We start from the raw sequence: 12,132 nt of genomic DNA on the forward strand, positions 1-12,132 counted from the left end.
TATAAAAAAGAAAAAAAATGTTTTATATACCAAAGAGCTGTTCTAAAATTAAAAAAAAATACTGATTGGTTGCAACATGTGAACCTTGGTTAGATTTTACTTTACAAAAGGGTGTTTGGGGACAATGAAGGAAATGTAAAGTGGTTGGGGCTGTCATAGTATGAGGAAAGTAACTAATGGCCAGCTGGCTTGATTTTCTTAGGAGCTATTAAAAAACTACAGCCTTCATTCTTAGGAAATGGATGAAGTTCTACAGTGTCTGTAACTGTCCTTCAACTGAGTCAAAGACAATGTCCACTCTTCTTTATACTTGAAAGTTTTAATATCAAAGTTAGGAAAATAAGAAGCGGGGGAAAGGAAAGACCCACCTGGGATTCTAAGCAGAAGTCTCCTTGAGTGACATAAGGTGCCTAAGTACTCTCTGTGGGAGAACATTTGAAATTTAGGCCCCCCACCTCTTCACAGATTAGAAAAAAGTAAGCCTGGGACCCATGCTTACAGATGGTCAAAGACACACGAGACCAAGAATGACACTCAGTAGAAAAACCAACAGATGAGACTTGAAGACATGGTGGTGCCTTAAAGGAACTAACAGAGTAGCTAAAAAGTGGGTGAGTACCAAACCACAGTTCAGAGAGATGGTAAGAGCTGCTGGAGGATGGGGAAGAGCTGACCTGCACAGAACAGGGGCTCTGAGAACAGACTCCCTACAGCCAGGAAGAGAGAAGCAAATGTGAATTCTAGTTTTAAAGGACTGAGACAAGACTAGCTTTTATCCTAGCACTGTACAATCTGAAGAATATATATTGTGAAAGAGGACTAAATGAAGACAGTTAAAGAAAACCAAAGTCCAAGGAACTACTCAGTGAAGCTTCTGGAGTGTTCTAGGAGGGAATGAAATGGACTCAGAGAGATGATATGAACTGGAGGGCTGGCTCAATGACAAATGCTGTGCCTACCAACAACACTAATTAATATGTCACTGACCGGAGCTACTAAGAGAATGGCAAACAATGGCACAGGATGGTAACTAGTCAAGACAGCCCAGCAAAGTCAATGCTGGACAGAAGCATGACTGGTAATATTAAAACTAGGCAAGACAACTTAAACACCAAACACAATGTTAGGAAAGAGAATATCCTGCCCTAAAGAGCAGAGTTCCTCCTGTTCACCAGGAAGATATCATTGCTAACTATTCAATGCAAAGACTGCAAAGACATGAATTAAAAACTGGTAGAATTATAAAGAGACACTGAGAGCTTCTTATCAGAATGGATGACTTTAATCAACTTCAATCGATCTCTTTCAATTATTAATAGGTTAAAGCAACAAGACACTTGTAAAGATCAACTTTGAACATCCTTAACAAACTTGTTGTGTGTGGGAAGCTAAGCTGTCTGTAACTGGAAAATACACATTCTTTCAGATACCTGCCACATTTAGAAAAATCGAGTCCTATGTCACAAAGTTTAAAGGACATGTTATCACTAACTCTCAATGCTATATTGATTATTTCAGGCTATTATCTTCAGAAAGGATCACTTAGGCTATTTTTTCCCATGTGCATCAAGCCATGAAGATTGCTGTAGGGATGGCCTCCTCCCCCAAAGGCAAGAAAACAGCTTTAATCAGCAGAACTGCAAGTTGGGGCTGCAATACAACTAAATGAATAAACTCACTGGAGTGACCTTCGTCTTCCTCCATCTTCATGCAGGCATGTATCTCCCACTCATGTGCTAGAATTTATTACCTTAGTCTAGAGATGCATTTGCTCTGCTATTCCTTTGATGACATTGTCATCATTTGTAGAAGAACTATCAAAGGTGACGTTTCATTTATTTCTTTGGACTTTATACTCCTGTGGAGATCCCTGTGTACATGAAAAATTAATAAAACATGTCTCCCTTTCCCCTTGGAACCTGCCTCATGCTAATTTGGTCTGTTGAGCCACCCTAAGTGCTCACATAGGCTCTAAGGGAGTGTGTGCATGGGGGCCTTTCCCCATCACATTTGGTGGCCAGGAATCCTTGAGGTTCCTTAGCTTGTGCTAATGTCACACCGAACTCTGCCTTGGTCTGGCCCATGACTTCTTCCCTATGTCCATAGTAAATCTAAGTTGATCTATAACAAGAGCACTAACCAATTGAATGAGCTATGCCTTGCCAATTACTCCACTGGGGACCCACAGTTAAGGTGGGATGACCTAGCTCTTTAATAGCCACCAGATATTTGCAGGAAGCAGACATATGTGAACATTTCTGGGTCTTTGGGACTCAAAGCACTTCAGCAAACAGTGGGAAAACAACCACCAAATGCAGGATGCACCAAACATATCAGGCTTATCAGATTAGACCAAAGACATAGACACATATAAGGGGAGACTCTTCAGCCTACAGCATAGTACAGGTGTCAACTAGGCATCTCATTGCTGACTTTATTACTGATTATTGTTTTAAAGATTCATTTTTACTTCGTGGGTATGAATGTTTTGCAGGCCTATATGCCTGTGCACCATGTGTGTGCCTGGTGAGCATGGAGGTCATAAGAGGGTGTCAGATACCCTGAAACCAGAATGATGGACAGTCCCTATGGATGCTGGCAACTGACTGCAATCCTCTGAAGGAGCAGTAAGTGCTCTCATATGATGAGGCATCCTCCAGCCCCAATGGGTCACTTTTTAATGCTCATCCCAGTCTCTGACCAAGAAATTGTCAGGTGATGTGCTCCTAGCTATCCTCAGACACAGCTTCACATGATCAAACCTCATATTGACAGGACACTTTTAGGCAACACACATACCTCACCTCAGCATCTCGGTGATCTATTTATTGTATCCAGATCTGACCAGCTGTACTGATTCTTTCCATTGCTTTTTTAATATCATAGTTTCTTTATCTCCTTCCAGCTTCCTTGATAATCTATATGTTATTTGTGCAGTACAATGTGTGATTTGACTGTTAGAGATACTACTGATACTAAGAATTTAAGATTGGATTGTCATGGTCATGGCTTGGGAAAGTGAGGAATACCTGGTGAAAAAGGCCAATGGAACAGGTGTCATCTATAATCTACTGACGTACAGTAAGTGCTGGGAAGTGTGGGAAGATACAGATGTGTTGCTCTATGCTGATGGCATCATTTGCTCATGACAAATTACATCTGCAAACACACTCTTTCCTAAGACTATTTTCTGACATTTCAGATAAATGTGAACTTTGGCAGGCCCCATTCAGGTCAGTATAACGACACTGAAGAGTAATGTCTTAATTAGGTTTCTGCTGCTATGATAAAAAAAAAAAAATGCCACAACCAAAAACAGCTTGGAGAGGAAAGGGTTTACTTTAGATTACAACCCTCATGTCACATTCCATTACTGAAGGAAGTCAGGACAGGAACTCAAGGCAGGAACCTGGAGATTGGAACTGAAGTAGAAACCATGAGGTATACTGTTTACTGCTTTGTTTTCTCTGGTTTGCTCAACCTACTTTACCACACCATCCAGGACCACTTGCCCAGGGGTGGCACCACCCTCAGTAAGCTGGGTCTTTCCACATCAATCATTAATCAAGAAAATGAACTACAGACTTGCCTACAGGTAAATGTTATGGAGCTGTTTTCTTGAATGAGAGTACCTCTTCCTAAATAACTCTAGCCCATATCAAGTTGAAATAAAACTAACCAGAACAATTGACTCCGTGTCTACTTGATACACAAATATATCACTTATTAATCCATAACTATTGGTGAAATTATTAAGGCCACTCCACGTAGTTAAAAGGAGATTTATTTAATGGCGTAACTTACAAATTAAGGGATAGGTAGGTCGCAGGGTCTGGGGAAGGTGTATCGCAGTCCAGCAGTGTTCTCTGGAGCTCTGCTTGGCCCACCTCCACCGTCCAGGGTCCCGGACCAGAGGGCGCTCACCCATCCAGATCTCGGGTCTCCAGGCGCCTCCCTTGGCCCCGCCTTGTAGGTGTGACAGTTGCCAAAGTCTCAATGGGGGTTGGAACTTCCAGATCAAAGCTGGAATGGCTACCCACTACACATAACCTTTCCTTTCTTGTTTGTCCCCAAGATAGCATGTTAATGTTAATACCACAATGTAAAACATTCTAGTTTTTAAAAGTCCCAGTCTTTAAAACTTCAAACACTTTGAAGGTTCAGTCTCTTAAAACATCCAAAGTCTCTTTCAAAGCTGAGTTTCTTTAATATATCCAAAGTCTCTCTAAAATTCCAATCCATTAACTGTGGACTCATGTAAAATAAAAGTAAGTTATATACTTCTTATTTCAAAAAGGAAGAACTAGGACAGTTCTGTTTTCCCAACCAGATTAAACCAAAACCAAAGTCTAGCTGAAGTCATATTGTGTTCCCCAAAATATTGTGCACCCTAATAAACTTATCTGGGGTCAGAGACAGAACAGCCACAATATTAAACATAGAGGATAGGCAGTGGTAGCACATGCCTTTAATCCTAGCATTCCAGAGGCAGAAATCCATGTGTTCAAGGATACAGCCAAGCATGGTGACTTACGCCTTTAATCCCAGAAAGTGAGCCTTTAATCCCAGGGAGTGATGGTAGAAAGCAGAAAGGTATATAAGGCGTGAGGACCAGAAACTGGAAGCATTTGGCTGGTTAAGCATTCAGGCTTTTGAGCAGCAGTTCAGCTGAGATCCATTCTGGATGAGGACATAGAGGCTTCCAGTCTGAGGAAACAGGATCAGCTGAGGAATTGGTGAGGTGAGGTAGCTGTGGCTTGTTCTCGTTCTCTACACCCAATACCTGGCTCAGGTTTGATTTTATTAATAAGAACTTTTAAGATTCCTGCTATATCTAGCAGTGTTAAAAGCTTAGTGTCAGACATCTGGACTCACTCACAATCTTCTGGGCTCCTCCAAAGCTCTCATTTCTCCTGCTTTGCCATCCACAGCACACACAACTTGTCTTGGCCTCACAGCTGCTGCTGTCCTTGGTACTTGGCCCATTGTACTGGCACCTCCAGTATACTGGAATCTCCACTGCACCTGGATTGTGTTTTCACCCATACCCTCCCCCAGAATCTCTTCAGGGACTCTAGCTCTGCCACATGGTGCCAGCCCTCAACTTCTCTCTATGACCCCTTCAATCCTGGGGTTCCTACTGCAACTGAGGCTGTACCTTCACTAATGGTTTCTGCTGTCCTTCCACAGTGCCAAGCTGCAGCTGCTCTCCATGACCCCCTTATGCTTCCAAAACAAGCCGTGGGAGACTCTTACACACTACCCAGTTCAGCTTCCAGCACAAGGTACATCCTTGCCCCTCTACCACAGTTTCTCTGTGCTGACCCCGAGGAAACACTTCATGGAAGATTTGGCCTCACTGATGCTGGTCTCTTAATCACAGCTTACTCTTCAGCCCTAGCTGACCAGTATTGGCTGTCTCAGAAAAGCAAATGTTTCACTTTAGTGGTATTTAATTTAAAATAGCGTACAAATGGCCCCAATAATAATTGTTGAGAGACTCTAAACTTCCCTCTGCAGCTTTATAAGCCAGGCCTTCATCATCTACATTGCTCTCAGCCTTGTCTTATAAGTTCCTTACGAGAGCATATAGGGCAGCCCCTTGAACTTTGAACATTAATGGCTTCTTCCGACCAAAGTTCCAATCACAGCCATAATCTTCCTCCAAACAACATGGTCAGGTCTGTCATAGCAAAACCCCATGAACCTGGAACCAGATTCCGTCTTAGGTTTCTGTTGCTGTGATGAAACACCCTGACTAAAAGCAGCTTGGTGGGGGTTGGGGAGAAAGGGTTTATTTCAGCTTATACTTCCAGGAAACAGACTATCACTGAAGGAAGTCAGGCAGGGGCTGAAGTAGAGGCCATGGAGAAACACTACTTACTGGCTTGCTCATTTTGGCTTACTCAGCCTGCTTTCTTATACCATCCAGAACCAAGGATGGGACTGCCACCCCCGCCCCCACCGTTCCCACTCCACCCCCCACCCCCACCAATGGGGTGGGCCTTCTCACATCAATCATCAATCACAAAAATGCCCTACAGACTTGCCTATAGCCAAATCTGATGGAGGCGTTTTCTCAATTGAGAGTCCCTCTTCCCAATGACTCTAGCCTTTGTCAAGTTGAAATAAATCTAACTAGCATGAGGAATAAGGCTGCAGGGAGGGTAAAGGCAGCAGGTCTGTATGGGCAATGAGGGGCTGTTCTTCAGGGTAGAGGCAACTGGGTTGCTTCTCAGTTGGTGAGGGCTGGCCCTAGTTTACTGTAGCAGCACCCTGGTCTTCCCCCACCAACACGCTGTCATGGACCGCAATTCCTAATTGTCTTTCCAATACCTCCTTACCCGAGGGAGGACATTGATCTCCTGGATAGCACTACTCCCATGGAAGTCATGTGACCGGAGCAGGGCCAGGGAGACCTTTGCAGATTGGAGCCACATGCTGGAAGAGACTTTCTCCTTTTCAACCGTGGGAATGAAGATGAGGCTGTGGACTTCCAGGTTGTTTGCTGCCTGGTGGACAGAACAGGCCGGGATGATGTGGATATGTGATCTCTGACCACATTCCATAGCACACAGTCTCCTGAAACCTCAGAGTCTCCAAAGTGAAGCATTTTTGTACATCAGTGAGCTGACTGATTGCTATTGTGAGTGCCCAGCTTCGGGATGCAGGAAGCAATTTTGAGATGGTTAGGGTTGAAACTTCCAGCCTTATCTGTGGACATTTTAGAGAGGAAAAATGAGGTGATGTTTTAATTGATCACCAATAATCAATGATTTAGACACCTCAGAGGGTGGAACTTAGGCTTATATGTTAGTAAACAACAACTCCTCCAGCTGCTGGGGTGACAGTCCACCCCAAAGCTTCGTAAGGTTGGAAGAGCCAGTGCTTTGGGGCCTTTCTAAACCTCTGTGTATCTCTTTCTGTGGTTGTTCAACTGTGTCCTAACCTAGCAAGGCAACTTTCTGGAGGTTTCTGAGGTGTTCTTAACAATGTTGGAACCTGTAGCACTTATCTTAAACAATATATCAACCACAGGAACCTTGGGCCGGAGTCACAAGAACTTCTTCTGGTTTGCAGCTGTGTCTAACAGAAGTTGTGAATGACCTGGGGACTCCCTGCCTGCAGCTGGCATCTGAAGCCGAGGCAGCTGTAGGGTCTGACACTAAACCTCTGGGTAGCAGGGTCAGAACTGAGTGTCACTGTAGGACATCCGACTGCTGTCAGCTTCGGTTAGTGTGGGAAACCCCTCACCTTTGGGTGACTGGAAGTGTCCTGCGTGGAGTGTGAACTGGAAAGAGGAGGATCCAAGATTGGGGTAGGGTTTCAAAGGATGGTGGCAGGCTACAGAAGCAGAGCACAGGAACAGGACAAGACTCCCCGGGAGCAGCAAAGGGGAGCCGCAGCAAGGTGTGTACAGAGGAGGGAAACTGTAGCAGGAAGAGCCCCATGGCTACTGTGCTGGTCCGGCTCATCCTTAGGATGCCTTGGGTGTTCTCTGGTGAGGAACCGGAGGTTCTGCCTGCAGTGAAGGTGTGCCTGCTCTGGCTCATCACCTCTGCGTGTGTTCAAAGACAGCGTTTTGTTTCTTTTTTAATTTTTACATTTTATGTATCGTTTTAGGGTTTTCCTTGGAACACGGCACCGTGAAGGCACACTTGATGGGATGCTTTGAGGCACTAGGAGGCTGCTGAGTTTTTTTCCCCGAGTCGGGAAATGACAAGATCCTCTTCACATTTCAGAGAAAACTCTGTGCTGGGGCCTGAGCAGGTGCGTGTGGGGAGCTTCCGGAAGAGAACAGAGGGTGATAACTCTGAGGGTCCTGGCAGCAGTCTCTGAGGACCTGAATTCAGGCGGTGACAGGTCTAGTGTGGAGATGCACAGGAGGAAGCTATTTTGGGGACAGGATCCATAGGACTTGGTGACAGATTGGCCGTGGGGAGGAGAGGGAGGTGAGGAGCATACTGCCGGGCTCCTGGCTGGGGTTAGGTGGTGCGTGGAGATAGAGGGAACCCAGGGTGGGTGGGGTCTGGCACATATCACTGTGTGCTGACAGTGTTTTCATGTATGTGTGTCGAGTGTGATCAGAGCCCCTGTTCCACTTCTGGCTCTTGAGCATGGCCATTTAACAGGTAGCCCTCCAAAAGCAGCTAGTGGGCACGGCTCTGGGCTCAGGTCCAGGGCTGCCAGGTGGCTCCGAAGGAGCCTCTGGCCCTGTCTGTGAAGCCAAGCCCTGAGAGCTCATCTCAGGACCTTCCAGACGGAGGCTGGGTTTAGGTAGCCCACTGAGACCCCTGCTCTTAAAGGAGAAACAAAATTTATTTTTAAATCTTTCTGGAGTTTTGGGTTTCCTTTTAGTCCCAAATGGCCTTTTAAGCTTCTGGCTCCTATATTTAACCTATTTAATGAGATTTCTTTTCCAGTAATTCCTGAAACTGGTAATCTCTAATTGGGTCAAATTCTCTACCCACAAGCCAGTGATGCTATTTTTAGCACAAATCCTCAGGCTGAAGCTCCTTGGGCCTTTCAAGCGCAGCTGTCAGCTCCGACTCTCACCGCACTCTGCTCTCCAGAGCCAGACCTGATTTTCGATATTTTCCCTATTCACTTCAGGGCAAGCCTACCCACCCAGCCCTCTGGCCTCCTCCCCATCTGCAGCTCCAGGATGGTTTACACAAATCCATTTAGCGCTCATCAGCTTAGGTCTCCAGTGTCACTATAAATAATCGGGTCCTGGCGGCTTTGGGGAAGTACCTAGGCTCTGGTGAAAATGAATCACCTGGGGACAGGCAGGCAGGGGCACATGCTGACCCCAACAGTCACTAGGGGGATTTAGAGAATCCCTTCCTGCTGTCCTCATTCAGCCAGGGGACCTTGCTGGTCTTAGGATGTTCCTGTCCTGCCCTCCACTCTCCTAGATGCCTCCTGGTGGGAAGAGACCCTTTCTTTCTTTTTTGGATACGTGACAGCCTAGTAGCCTCAGAGGCTGCCTTCTCTCCTGCCCTCCTGTCCCTGAGTCAAGTGCAGGACATTTCTCACAGGGGCTTCTGCTGGGAAGATCTTGACCCTACCATTGTTTGAAGAATACACATCTCATTTCACGTGGGGGAAGGGACAAGGAAGTCACTGCCCACAGGTAGAGTCAGTGTGGTGTGGCTGCCCAGCTGCTGGAGTCTCCCTGCTCTTTGCAATCACGTGGCAATCTGTGGCCAGTAAATACCAGTTCCCTTTCCTTCAAAGCAAGGATGTTGACAGAGGAGGGCAGAGTGGGGCCTCCTGGGGTTTGACACCTCCTGTCCAAGTTCTTTGTCCAAAGTCACCTTCGTTATAATGCAATATATGCCTTTCCCATAACGAGATTCTGTTCTAGAAGGTTCTGTTTTCTTCTTGCACTCACAGAAAACCTAAAAGAAAGAAACCTGGCCCAGCATCAAACGTGCCTTCCAAGCTTTGAGTCCTGGATTCTACTTTGCCCACTCGCAGAACATGTGGCCCTGCCACTGATTCCCACAAATAGACACACTCTATCCTTTCCTTACTGGTGACTTGGGCCAACTTCTCTGTGAGGTTAGTTTCATGTGTCATCTTGGCCGGATCACAGTGCCTAGAAAGGTAGCCTGATATTATTTCCAGTCTACATCTACAAGGGTGATTTGAGGGTGAAATTTACATTTACACCAGTGGATTCTGAGCCAAACAGATCATTCTCTATAATGTGGCTAGGCCTCATTCAATTAGTTAATCCTCTTCAATTAATTAAGCTTGGATAGAAAAGACAAAAAAGACTGGCCTCTATCCAGGAATAAAGACCTCTCTAGCCGATGGCCATTGAACTTGTACTACAAGATGAGCTCTTCTCTGGGTCTCTAGCTGCCCACCAACTCTGCAGATCCTGAACTTAACAGCCTCCATCATTGCATGAGCAAAACATACCTTTCTTCATGAGCGTGCTCTCCCCCTCCCCCGTGTATGTGTGTGTGTGTGTGTGTGTGTGTGTGTGTGTGTGTGTGTGTGTGTGTGTGTGTAGGCAATACCCATATTCTGTTGCTTCTGTTTTTCTGGAAGGCCCTAACTCCTATACTCCTCCTTCCAGTAAACTTCAGATACTGCCACATACTGGCTTTCTTAAGAGAACAACGCAGAGGGCAGGTAGTGATGGACAGAGGCAGGGCAGGGGCAGTTTGGATGGAAATGTTCCAGGCTGCATTCAGCACAGAAGGAGCCTGGAGGCAGCTGCTTCTGTTCTCTAAATTCTACAGTCTAGTACCTTCCTGCACTGTTCACCTATGAAATAGACCCCATGAGGACACGCTACAAACACCAGGCAGCCTTTATGAAGTTGGCAGTCACCCCCAAAGTAATCTGGATCAAGGACGGAAGGCCGTGATCCCTTCGGGAAAGCTGCAGGGAGCACACCAGGACAGACCTGAACAACAGAAGCCAGCAAAACCGCTGGGAGAGTCATACCCACCACCCCTAGGATATGCCAAAGAGCTCCAGAGGGATTAGCAAAGATGGAGTATGTATTATACACCATGCCTACCACACAGGAGCTGGCCTTTGTATCAGAAAAGACAGAAGTGACGATCTAAGGTTCCCAGTACACTTCAATGACTCTAATTGCCTTTGAATTCAGTGGAAGTAAATCGCAATAAAAATGCAGGATTTGGATGCACTAGCTTTGGGCTTTGTGGGGTGTGTGATGTACATTCAGAAAGATGGCTCTTAGGAAAATCTGAGTTAGTGTGTGTAGGTGTCTGGAATGACTCACTGTCTCTGAGAGCATGAGCAGGATGGGACAGACAGGCCACAATACTGTGTACAGATAATAATGGAGGTTGAAGATTTTGCTGCATGGCCGAGAAGCTGGGACATCAGTTGGTCTGAAAAGAAGATAGAGGAAGAGTCGCAGGGCAGCTTGTGGGAGATTTCACCATGGGGCCTAGGGCATCATGGCAAGTGAGGTCTTAGGGCATTGTAGAGGAGAAGGAAACTCTCTTTATCCCCGTTGGCTCTCTCCTGGGCTCCTTGGTTCTATTTAAGAACAATGAAAACTGTGTACATTTGTGAAGTTCACATGTGCATAGGGACGATCACTAGACTGAAATCTAAGGGAATGCTCAAGATACGGTGGTTTTAAACTTTTTAGGCAAAGGCTGGTAAGTCTGTGAAGGGATGGCATCGCTAGTGTGGAGCTCTGCCCTCTGAGCATAACAGCCCTCCAATTACCTGCAAGAGACCCTTAAGATGAGGGTCTGTCAGTGTTCCCTTCTCGAAGGAGGGGTAGGAGAGGGTCATTAGACCCCCCTGCCTGAGCTTTCATACCTCCTTCTACGCTTCTCTACCAGCTGTGTGCAGTCCTGCCCTAGCCGTAGCTGTCTGGTGCTTGAGTATAGAGAGGGGTGGGAGGTTAGCTGAAGTGGGAACTCCATCCAGTGCTAAGGGAAAAAATCATCATCCTGGGTGAGACTTTGCAGTGGCGCAGTGTGGGGTCGCCCATGCTCCTGTAAGGAAGCCCACTGCGTTCACTAGCTTACCCACCAGAGCTTATGTAGGACTGTTGTTCCTTTGGTCTGAAACTGGCGCCCGATCACAGTGAACAGGTGTTTGTTCGGGTCTCCCATGGAAGGTTCATGAAACAGATAAGAAGTTCTAGGGATATGCTAAGGACAAAACATCAACCCGACTGTCCCATAGCTGTTTTCCCTCTCTCCATGCCACAGGGAACCCCACAAGACACCGATGCTTGGAGTGGCCGTGTCAGAGAGCCCAGATCTTGCCTGCTGTGCTCCCTGATGTCTGCTGCTTGTTACCCACGCCTCCTTGTGCAGCTGCAGCCCTGCCTGGAGTGCTGGAACACTTTATTTTCAGTCCTCAGCCCCAGGAGCAAAGACATAAGAGCCCATCCCCTGCACCTGCTCATGTGGTCGTGTCCGGGCCTGGCAGGTGACAGTGGGAGCCCCATCTGTAGCATTTCTAGGCTCTGGAGCTCTGGAATGGACACAGCTGTGACTACCCCAGACCTTTAGTCATGAGAGGCAGCCCTTTTCTGTTTTGGATTAAGGCAGCCTAAGGCTCTTTGTCCTTTTGAAAGGAAGAGTCCTAAACAGATGCATGAGACGGTTTCTGAAT

Source organism: Peromyscus californicus, unplaced genomic scaffold, assembly GCF_007827085.1.
Source record: "Peromyscus californicus insignis strain IS unplaced genomic scaffold, ASM782708v3 Scaffold_13__1_contigs__length_99412109, whole genome shotgun sequence".
NCBI lineage: Eukaryota > Metazoa > Chordata > Mammalia > Rodentia > Cricetidae > Peromyscus > Peromyscus californicus.